This window comes from Balaenoptera borealis (genome assembly GCF_965194805.1).
Source record: "Balaenoptera borealis genome assembly, chromosome: 9".
Taxonomy (NCBI): domain Eukaryota; kingdom Metazoa; phylum Chordata; class Mammalia; order Artiodactyla; family Balaenopteridae; genus Balaenoptera; species Balaenoptera borealis.
Genome location: NC_138873.1, coordinates 114,628,868 through 114,640,919, shown reverse-complemented (window position 1 = coordinate 114,640,919; position 12,052 = coordinate 114,628,868). Strand labels below are relative to the sequence as shown.

General features: G+C 37.4%; 1 long non-coding RNA gene across 1 annotated transcript in view; it reads left to right on the top strand.

The window, feature by feature from the left end:
* LOC309634732 overlaps positions 1–10,335 on the top strand; it is a 54,585-nt gene extending 44,250 nt beyond the window's left edge. The window contains exons 3-4 of the long non-coding RNA XR_014248384.1: positions 476–563; positions 3,234–10,335. This is a non-coding gene — a long non-coding RNA (uncharacterized lncRNA). The remainder of the gene's footprint in view (positions 1–475; positions 564–3,233) is intronic.
* The last annotated feature ends 1,717 nt before the right edge of the window (positions 10,336–12,052 follow it).

Below are 12,052 nucleotides of genomic sequence, written 5' to 3'. Positions count from 1 at the left end.
CTGTAAAATATTCACTGTTTACCTTAGGAGGTGCTTTTGGAGAAATGGTAGGCTTTCATATTAATTGGAACAAATTGCACATAATGAGTTTGGTCTGGTGCCTCACACTGTCCAATCTTCACAGTCCAGATGGGGAGGATCATTCTCTTGGGTATAAAGATGCAAACAGCTGCATCTTCTCAAAGTTGTCCACCTGAGGTGTAAGAGGATTGCTGCATGAATCACAAGTAACAGGAGTTTGCCGCTCCTTCTCCCATTATTGTCAAGCAGAAAATAAACTGCAAAGCTAAACACTCAGCCCAGGCTTACTTACATCTTCATTTCCTCACCTCTGAGAATTCAGGTGCATTTTCAACAAGTTTACAGCCTCATAAGACATTAATACAGCCCGCTGGTTGCAATAATGTTCTACCAAGTGCATTGTTCTCAGAACGGCACCATGTGTACCACTAATGGTGCATTAAATCTCTCTTAGGTCCCGCCAGCCTCCATGATCAAGGCTATTTCAGGGGAGCTGTTTGAAGAGGTTGCTGATTCTCAGTATCGATAACAAGGAATCAAAGGTGAGGGCTGCGTTCAATACTAAAACTGTGTCTTGTTTTGCAACAAAAGCCTACAGCTTCCTTTTCTGTTTTGGACCCTAATGTCTTATAATCAGAGAAGGATCTTCAACAAAAAGAAGGTAACTGGTCCAATTAAGTAACAATCAATGCATGCTGTAAACTCCAGCAACTAGATAAGAACCAGTTGGATCAGGGTTGTGCTAGTTTGTTCTGACTTTTCTGCTGTTTCCCAATCACACTTAGGAAAAGGTGCCCGGGTAATTGTAGCATCTTTTAACAAATAGCAAGAGTTTAGCTGCAAGTAACAGAATATTCAGATAGAGTGGCTCAGGCAGTAAGGACATTATTATCCTATATAGTAAGAAGTCTGGAAATAGGTGGTTCTGGGGTTTATTTAGGGGCTCAATGACATCATCAAGGCTTAAGGATCTTCTTATTTTTCTAATACTATGCCAGTGGCCATTACTGTTGGTCAAAGACCGTGTTGATCAGTAATTAATTTCAACAAACAAACACAAATCCCCGATTCCCAGTGGATTAAATGCCAATTTACAACTTTGTGAAAAATAATGATGCTAATACTTTTATGATCTTATCCTAGGGAAGGAAGGAACTCTTTAAGATGTCACACAAATTTTTAAAAATCATAAAAATATTAATGTAACTACATTAAAATTAAAATAGTCTATGTTCAATATCTTGTAATAACCTATAATGGAAAATAATCTGAAAAATGTATATATATAACTGAATCATTTTGCTGTACACCTGAAGTGAACACAATATTGTAAATCAACTATACATCATTAAAAAGAATTAAAATACTCTATTAATAAAATTACTGTAAAGCTATAAGCCACAAACTAAAAGATATTTATAATACAAATAGCTAACAAAGGAATAAATTTAGATATATATATATTCAGTATAATGCCTATGAGTTAACAAGAAAAATACAAACATTACAATAGAAAATGAGCAAAAGATATGGTCAGACATTTTATAGCAGAGGCAAAAAATGGTGCTTAATCATACAAAAAAGATGTTCAACTTATTTAGTAATTAGGTAATTTAGTAATTAAAACTATAGCTGCTATGATCTTAGTATTTTGTTCCCCCTCAAATTCATATGTTGAAGCCCTAACCTTCAATGTGACAGTATTTGGAGAAGAAAGCTTTGGGAGGTAATTAAGGTTACATTAGCTTATGAGGGTGGGGCCCTTATGATGGCATTAGTGGCCTTATAAGAAATGGAAGAGAGAGAGAGATCCCCTAGCTTGCAATGTGAGTACATAGTGAGAAGGTGGCCACCAGGTAGAACTCTCACCAGAATCTGACCATGCCAGCACACTGATCCCCAGACTTCATGACTGTGAAAAATAAATTTCTGTTTTAAGCTGCTCTTGGGCTGCACCCTGCAGGCCTACAAGGCCTGTACCTGCCCAGCTTCAAGACTGAAGACTTGGCAGACAGGAGACAGGCAGGACATGGCAACTGTTGGTTCATTGGTTATGAGGGAAACCAGCAGAGGGGCACACCTCTCATGGCCCCTTTGATAAGCAGAGTGGAGAGTTCTGATCTAGTGTTAGAACAGTCACTAGCTGGGGCAGGGGCAAGTATGTAGAAAGGTCAGTCATGTGAGTAGGGTGTAGGTGAAGCAGGCACTTGTCCAGCAGGGGATGTACAGAGACCAAGAGAACAGCCATCTTGAGCAGCCTGACCATAGAGCCACCCAGTATATGGTATTTTGTTATGGCAGCAGAGGCAAAAGTATGGATGAAATTATATCGTACAGCAGATTGGCAGCTATTAAAAAATCAGATCGTATCGTGTGTATTAAACAATTTGTGGATTGAAAGAACTCTCATCCACTGCTAGTGGGGGGAAATAGTGTGCTATTCCCTAGAAAATTTAAACATGCAAATATCCTACATTTTACTCCTAGAAATCTACTCCAAGGAAATGCTTCCAAATGTGCACCAGGAGACAAGGACATAAATGTATAAAACAGCATTGCCCACAATGGCCAAAAAGTAGAAGGAGCCTGAATTTTTTGTAACAGCAAAATTGATATATTGTGATACATTTATACACAATAACACCATACTACAGTGAAAATAAACTATAGCTAATCAGTCAACAGAATGAATGTCAAAAAAATGGTATGAAATGGAAGAATTCTTACAATATAATTTTATCTATATAAAGTTCAAAAAAACAGGGAAAACAAAATTTTATTCTGTGCTACGGAGGCAAAATTTACATACAATAGACTGCATATATTTTAAGTGTAAAATCTGATAAGTTTTGCCATATGCATACACCTATGAAGCCATCACCATAATGGAGACAGAGAACATATTCATCACTCCCAAATTTTCCTTCTGTCCCTTTGTAATTCCTCCGGTTTATCTCCTTCTGCACCATGTCCCCACATTCCTAAGTCACCACAGATCTGCTTTTTATTGCTATATATTAATTTGCCTTTTGATAGAAATGAAATCATGCAGTATGACTTTTTTTTTTTTGGTCTACTTTCACTTGGAATAATTATTTTGAGATCATCCATGTTGTTTATTCCATTTTTTGCTGACTAGTATTCCATTATAAGGATACACCACAATTTATTTTATCCATTTACCTGTTGGCTGACATTTTGATTGTTTCCAGGTTTTGGTCCTTGCAAATGAAGCTGCTCTGAACATTCCTGTAAAGTCTTTGTAAGTACATGTATTTCCTTTTATCCTCGAATGAAATGGCTGAATCTATGCTAGGTGTGTGCTTAACTATTTATGCCGCATCTTCTTTATGCATTTATCCATTGGTGGACATGCAGGTTGCTTTTATATCTTAGCTATTGTAAATGATGCTGCAATGAACATAGGGGTGCATATATCTTTTCTAATTAGTGTTTTAATTTTCTTCAGGAACAGAATTGTTAGATCGTATGGTAGTTTATTTCATCGTAGTTTTAATTTGCATTCCCTAATTTTCATAGTGACTGATGATATCGAGCGTTTTTTCATATGATTATTTGCTACTTATATACTTTTTTGGTGAAATATCTGTTTGAAACTTTCGCCCATTTTTAAGTTGTTTTGTTTTTTTCTTTCGTTGTTGAGTTATAAGAAATACCAATGTGTTCTTAGATTATAGATGAGAGTTTTCAACCAAGAAATGTAAATGGCTTAGGAGTGATTTAGTGCAACTCACTGCATCGGTATACAAATTATAATTATACAAAATGAGGAATCATCTTTACTCAGAAATTTGAAAGTCTGCTGCAATGTTAGTGAAAGCATTAGTACACAGCTAAAACCTCTGGCTTTTAATTGACTTGATCAAAGCCATTTAAGGGAATACAAAATAAAGTATAAAGGACCAAAGAATCACTTAAGAGTTCAAACAGTAAGAAAGAAGAAGTTTGTGTGCAATAAGCACCTTGAAACTATAATAGTCTTGAGTTAACAGCTGAGCAAAAAACTGAACTTGAACCTGAGACAAGATGACTGCACCTGATTTCTGTGAAAGCAGCTATATTCATAAAAAGGTTTTAAAATGAATTTTTTTCTCCAATATTTGCATACAAAAGAGACTAGAAATCTTTATGGTGCTGTATTAGCTTAGAGACTTGGAGCTCTTGAGTTTCTTAAAGGTGATTAAGAGAAAATTCTTTGAAGAAGCTCTAAAGAGGATTTAGAGGTAACCCCAAGAGATGAAGTTATATGTTCTTGGGATTCAATTGAAGAACATACCTGGTAAATCCAGACTTGGTAAGATAATGGGTCTGGAAACATTAAGTCTAACACAATGTTCAGTCCTTACTTTCTGTTCTTTCCTGTATAGGGCAGACCAAGAATAATCTGTAATCCCTTCCCTTTTATTGTATTTATAAAGGTAACAGGCCATCATGCTTCCCTCTCCTAATCAGGCCAGGTGTGGGGATGGTAGGCTTTTGTCTAATTCTCAGGTCTGAGCTGGGAAAGTTCATTGATGACAAAAGGTTTTGATTTCCCTTATTCACTGTAGAACTATTTACTGTAAAATAACCCTTATAATTGAAATTTAAAGAGCTTTACTTTGTCTAGCCTTAAGAAGATAAAGCTTAGAGAAGTGATATAATTTCATTCTGAAGTCTATTCAATGACAGTGGGTTTTAGCTCGATGAAAGGTTGGGCCAAAAGGTATAGACCAAAAGAACAAGTAAGATAAATGTAGGGTAGATGTTAGAAACTTTTGGATTTTGATTTGGGAATAATTAGGATATATTTGCCAGACGTTTGCTCTTCTGAAGCTCTTTAAGGAAAGGGCATGGAATAATCGTCTTCCTAGGAAGGCTGGAGTGCAGTCTTTGCTGGACCAGAGTAAGCAGTGGCTAAATAATAAATAATGCTATTCTTCTGTAGTTGAATATGTCCTGCATCTCCCTATATATTATCTATTTATCATCTCTCCCTCTCTCTAACTCTCTATCTTTATCATTATCATCATCTATCATTTACAGTTTTTAATAATTATAAGTGTACGTTATAAGTCTGAATGTGTAAAACTTACCTACGGATCAGTAAGAAGACCCTTGCAAAATCTAATTCTTCAAATTATATATTTGAAGATTTATACTAGCCTGAATATTTAGATGCTACTTGTATGAGGGTGTGAGTTAATATATGTATATTTGTTTTGAAAGCATCATATCAAGAAAATCCTGTTTCATCTAGCTAGTGGCTACAAAAACTAACAACTACAACAAAGTCCCTAATTACGCTGGTGAGGAAACTTGGAGGGGGGGCCAGAGAGTTTAAGGGATATAAGGAAAGTATTGTTTCAAACTTGAATCACTAATTGATCTATCTGGTGAATCCCTCAGTGGGTCAGACTTTAATCTGGAAGGTGATAATGACTTATTCCTCCGCAAGTTTAAATATTTACTGTTTGGCAGAAACTAATAAAAGATCTTCTGCTGTTATAAGGATGTTTAATGTGACCATTAAAAACCTCAGCTCCCTCAGTGCCTGACTCTGGCAGATAATCTGCCCAAGTATTAAACATTTATTTAGTTTTGCCTATTGAGTCTCATATTTAACTTTCAATTTCATTGCTGACATTGTACCTCCAGTTGTAACACAAAAACATTTCAAGCCCTCCATTACCAGATTCAGTTTAGTTATTGTGCTAAAATATCAGCAATATGCCAGCTACTATGACCATGTAATTGTTCGAAGATACCTAGTTATTGACATTTCTGTATCACAAAAAAAGAGAAATTTTTGTTGTTCTGTTTTATTTCAAATAGCCTTAGCAGCCTCTTGCTTCAGTATAGCCAATGAATGTTATTAAAAAGCAAATTCTAAACATGCCTGTGTAGTGAAACCTCCACAAAAACCTGAAAGGACAGGGTTCTGAGAGCTCCCAGGTTGGTGAACATGGGGAGGTGCTGGAAGAGTGACGTCTGGAGAAAGCATGGAAGCTCTACCCCTTCCCCCATACCCTGCCCCATGCATCTCTTCTATTTGGCTGCTCCTGAGTTATATCTTTTTATAATAAATTGATAATCTAGTGAGTAAATGAGTTTTCCTGACTTCTCTGAGCTGTTCTAGAAAATTAATCAAACCCAAGGAAGGGATCATGGGAACCTCTGATGTATAGTCAGTCTATCAGAAGCACAGGTAACAACCTGGGCTTGGGACCAGCACCTGAAGCGGAGGAAGGTCTTGTGGGAGCAAGTCTTTTACCTGTGGAATCTGACTCTATCTCAGGGTAGGTAGTGTCAGAATTGAGTGAATTCTGGGACTCCCTGCTGGTGTGTGAAAATTGCTGTTGGTTTGGGGAAGCCTACACACACACACACACACACACACACACACACACACATTGAAATTGGGTCCAGGAGCTCTTTTACATGGGTTATGAAGCCATTTCAGATCCTCTGAGGAATCCAGAGCAGCATGGAACATGGTTTACAAACAGGTCTAGGTGAAACCTCAAAGCATTTTCATTTAAAAATGCTAAGCCACGTAAATGTCTACATCTACACCGATGTGCTCCTATTCAGTATGTAATTTAAAGGTGGTATCAATCCCTGAACTATTAAAATATAGGAAGTCAGTCCATTAGCAGGTAGAATATACTTATTTTAAGAAAGATAATGGGAGTAACTGGCAAAGTTAGATACTACAGAAATTTGGACACTAACAGTGACCTTTCTAAGATCCCCAAAGTTAGTGTGGCCTTAGAACTTCCACAGGAAACCTTTATCAATTCACCTACAATAAACGCCCGGTCCTGTAGCTGTATTATAAGATCTCTGCATGGAAGGAAAACTCTACTCAGTTTATTTTCACAGTATAACAGAAACAATTGAGATAAAAACAATAATCTTATCCCAAGGGCAGGAGGGGCCTATTGATTACAATAGACAAATTAAATTGTTAGCAGATTTTTTGTATGATTCGATGTGTGACATTAGTATTGAATGCTTAAAAAATGACATTGAGATATACTAGTAATGTACTTGCCCTGAAAACCGAGAAAATAAAACAAAAAATAATCTCTGTTTGTAAATGAGGACAGTATTTTGAATTTTTATTAGTCTAGAGTCATGTATATAATTCAAATGCATAGAATTTACCACCACTTGGCTTTCACTGCAGGCTTCTGTTTGTTTGATAGAGGCATGAGCAATCTGTGTTTTTACATGGATAATTACAGTTTCTGATGTTCCATTATCTGAACTGTGATTACCCAACCGATCAGTTGTATTTAGGCGAAAAAAAAGCAGCTTCCATTTCCAAATGAAAGACAGAGAAGTTAAATTTACTCTATGAAAGCAAAAGAGAAAAAAAATTAATAATAATAAATAAAGTGCTGATAGGTTTGGTCCTTTAAACTGAATTACCGTCAGAATTAAAGATGAGAAAAGAATATACATGGTATTCCCTCTTCCTGGAATCCCTTTCTAGGAACCCATAGATGGCAAAATCTGACCAAAACGTAAGGTGCAGATTAAAAATAAATTCCTCCATGAAGTTTTCTTAACATCTGCTAGTTGTTGACTGAAAAACAATGCACGACCTAAAAGTTGAGAATTATGTTTTATTTGATGGACAAAACTGAGGACTTAAGCCCAGAAGATAGTCTATCAGATGGCTCTGAGGGACTTCTTCCAAGAGGTAAGGGAGGAGCCAGGATATATAGGAATTCTGCAATAAAAATCAGGTAGTCAGAGCATCAAAAGATTACTGCTAATTAAAGAAAACCAGACATTTCAGGTTAATGAATTGAGTGCTTTTCTATGTATGAGAAGATGCAAGGGTCTGGGCTCATTGAAATAATTCCTTTGATATGCACCTTAACTATCTAGGGCCATTACCCTGCTTTTCTCCATCCCGAATCCTCTTAGGGTACATAGGGTACTGATATGGCAGGCAATAGTTTTCATCTACATAGAGTTAGATACTTTTCCTTCCTGTTCATGAATTCATATTGGGCTCAAATGGAGTTTAGACATATCAGAAAGTATTTGGTAAAGTTTTGGGTGCAGATAGAAGAGCAGGTTTGATTAAGCATTTCATGCTGTGTATTAGTTTCCTAGGGCTGCATTAAAGTACTGCAGACTGGGTGGGTCGGAACAACAGAAATGTATTCTGTCACAGTTTGAGGGCTAGAAGTTCAAAATCAGGGTGTCCTCAGAGCCACACTCCCTCTGGGACTCCGGATAAAATTCTTCCTTCCCAGCTTCTGGGGGTAGTCGACAATCCTTAGCATTCCTTGGCTTGTAGCCTCATCCCTCCTGTCTCTGCCTCTGTCATTACGTGGCCTGCTCCCTGCATGCATCTGTCCCTTCACAAAGCAGTCTTCTCCTGGGTCTTCACATCGTCTCTTAGAAGGACACCAATCATTTTGGATTAAAGGCTCATCCTATTCCGGTATGATCTCATCTTAATGAATTTTATCTGCAACAACCCTATCTCTAAATAAGGTCATACTCTGAGGTATTTTGACATATCTTTTGGGGGACACAATTCAACCCATAACAGGCAAATAGGAAAGGGTATGTTTTGTTAGGGATGGGAAGATACCTGTTTTCAGTCTTAGATATTGGCCCTGTAGCTTAGCTCTTGGATTTGCTTCTGAGCTCTGTGAGGAGAAGGCCTGTAGGCAGACATGGGAGGGGAAATTCACATGAGGATGGATATCTGTGCAACACGGGATGGACCTGAGAGTCTGGGGAAGCGAGGGTGGTTAGGGACAGAGTATCTAAGAGAAAAGAGCTGGACAGAGAGAAGAACCCAGAAATCTGCAGATGGCCCCCTGGAGTATTCAGCTGAATACTGATCAGCTCATATGCATGAGGGAACTATCTAAGGCTAGAGAAAGAACCACCTGGAATGATTACAGATAACAGTGCACTGCAAGAAATGTTAAATGTCATCCTTCAGGCAAAAGGAGAATGGTGACCCATGGAAATACAGATCTGCACAAAGGAATAAGTAGCTCTGAAAATGGTGTTTCCAAGTGTAAATATTTTAAGGCGTTAAAATTATTGTTCAAACCTCTTTAAAAGATAATTGTTTAAACAAAAATAAATACAATGGGGGGAGTTTTGTGCTAGAGAAAGCAGTCATTAAGGACCCTTTGCTTTTAAGTGGGTAGCCCTGAGAAACTGGAGAACGTATGGATGGTAAAAAGTAGATAACTCTTAACTTACGGGTGTCAGTGGAGACTCAGCCATAAATTCTGGTGGCAGATTGTCTTTATACTAAGGGGCGTTAGGGCTTGCCGAAAGTTTTCCCCTGACAGAGTAGGATTGCAGCCCTGGTCAAAGGCTTGAGTTTTCTATTTCAACCTTGAAGCATGCCCTTATAGTACTTTTAAACTCCTTTCCTGGGCAAATTTGGAAAATTGAGACTACTTCACTAATGTAAAGTAGTTTTCAGTTTTCTCTCCCATGAGAGATCTTGTGGAAAGATGTTTGTGAAGAACATTTTCTAGGTGCCCTTATGGTGACCTCAATGGCAAGAATTACGGAAGATTATTCAAATAAATATAAATTTGATAGAAATATACACTCTCAGAAAAGAACAGATAAGAAATCGGGAAAATGGAATTTCAAATCTATTTGAATCCGGACAACCAACGTAAAAATGATGCCAAGTTTTTCATCCAAACAGATGTTTATGTTAGGAAATCAATAACCATTTAAAAATCTTTTTTTAAAAAAGAGGGGGAAGGGGTAGGAGGAAGAAGATGAAATCAAAATAAAATCATGAAATAGAGTTCTAAGAGAGTTTTTATAACAGTAACCCCTGTAGTATTAATCACATATTCAATTTATGATATTGACTTTCAATTAGAAACTTTTTTTTATGAGGAATTGAACTATTTCTATTTCTTTTCTTATCTCGATTCTGCCTGAAAGCATAGATGATAATTTCACAGTAGTGCTGTAAGAAAATTAGTTTTAGAAATATTCAACATTTATCTCTGAGATTAATTTGGAGTTTATCAGTTTCTAGACGTAAGATCATACGAGTAGTACTGAATCCTGTATCGTGGGAGTGTGAATTGCAGTGGGAGTGTGGCCGTCGATGAGGCTGGGCAGATAATCAAGAGTCAGTGCACAAGGGCATGTGAGCACTTGATTCCGTGGGTCCACAGTTCCCTCTTTGGCATTGGCATCAATGTGCCATTTGACCTGGAAGTAAAAGAATAAGTGTATTGCATCTTTCTGGAGCATCGATTTACTCAAAATCTGGTGGGGTGAAGTGTTAGGTGTAAAAAGTTTAAAAGATTAATATTATAACAAATATGGTTGTGCTATCGAGAATGATATTTATGGTAACATTCGGGTTTAAGTACAGTGGAATCTGGCAGCATATCATAAAGATCTGCTGTGGTAGCTGTTTGCTCTTCTTTGCTTTTTACAGTACTGTCGAGAGAAACAATTTGGAAGTCTGTTGTAGATAACAGGGTCTGGATTGAAGGGAAAGGGTCTAGGTTTGTTTCTTTATTATAAAATGAGGATAATACTTGCCCGGCGGCTTAGCTTTCAAGGGCATTGTCAGGTTGAAAGATTTTAGCTGTGAAGGAGGTGAGAGAAAACCCCAGATGGAGGTGCTGGGAATTGAACCCAGGGCCTTGTGCATGCTAAGCACATGCTCTACCACTGAGCTACACCCCCTCTCCCTAAGAGGTTGTTAAACAGCACCTTGTAAGCAATAACAGGACTCCTGAACTGTAAGGGGAAAAAAAACCCAGCAGAGGTGATAAAATCAAAAGAAGAAAAAAATATTCTGAAGGTTGATGAACAATCCTCAGATTTAGGGAAAAACTCAAGTGCTTTTCTATTAGATTTCTCCATTATCACCTAGTACTCAACTGTGTGCTTCTCTTACCATAGGCTTCTGAGCTGTTAGAATCCTACCCAGGTTTTCTGGCTACTTTACAGAGTGTAAATGTTATTTCTCTCTTGAATATCTTCCTTTCGATTCTTAGAACTTCTCCTTCGACTACCTCTTCCTCTCCAAGAGACAGTTTCCAATTTCAGCTAGTATTACTGAACTTGACCTACTGTGCTAGCCTCATGGCAAACAATAACAACAAACAAACAAACAAAAACTTACTCTCTAAATCACTTCCTGAAAGTATCCCCCAGTTGCAGACTTGTCAAATCTTTGCTTCTATGATGGTCTTCAGATTAGACTTTATCTTATGAGCTGTTCTTATGTCTGTACAACTTCCATCCTCCTGCAAGATCATAGCTACAAACGGCCAAATTGACAGAGCAAACAGTTTAAAAAGAACCCTCTGAATAGAGTATGTCATTGTGATTTATCAGGGGCAAATGAGAATCAGAGACTATAAAATGATGCTTTTAAGCTAAAAGATTTCTAAAGTTCATTTGCGACTTAATCATTTAATCACCTTCCAAGACTGATGATACAAAGTTAAAATTTGTTTGGTGCCTAGGACCTATCACAGCTTAAGCCCTGTCCACACTCTAGCCTCATCTCCTGCCTCTCTATAGACCATGCTATTTTCTTTGCAGCCCAGATCTGCTTCCCAAACAGACCACAACCTACCATGGCTGCATGCTTTTGCATAGTTTGGTAATTTTCTTCCTTAAATTACATTATTAGCAAATTCAACCTTCAGCTCAGGTGTTGTTTTTTCTATGAAGCATTTTCTGCCCCACTCTTCCTCAGGCCCAGTGAGACCCTCTTTTCATTTTTGGATATAATATATTCATTATATCATGATAAATTATTTTTATAACTACTTTATTATTGAGATATTGAGATATGTAAATACAGTAAAATCCACAGATCTTATACGCAGAGTTTAATGAATCTTGGTGACAAATGTATATACTTGCTTAACCACCACTTGTATCATGATTTAAAACATGGCTGTTATTCCTCAAAGTTCCCCTTTTCCAGACAGCCCTTCCTCCCCTACACCTGAAGGGAAATGCTTTTCTGATTTCTATC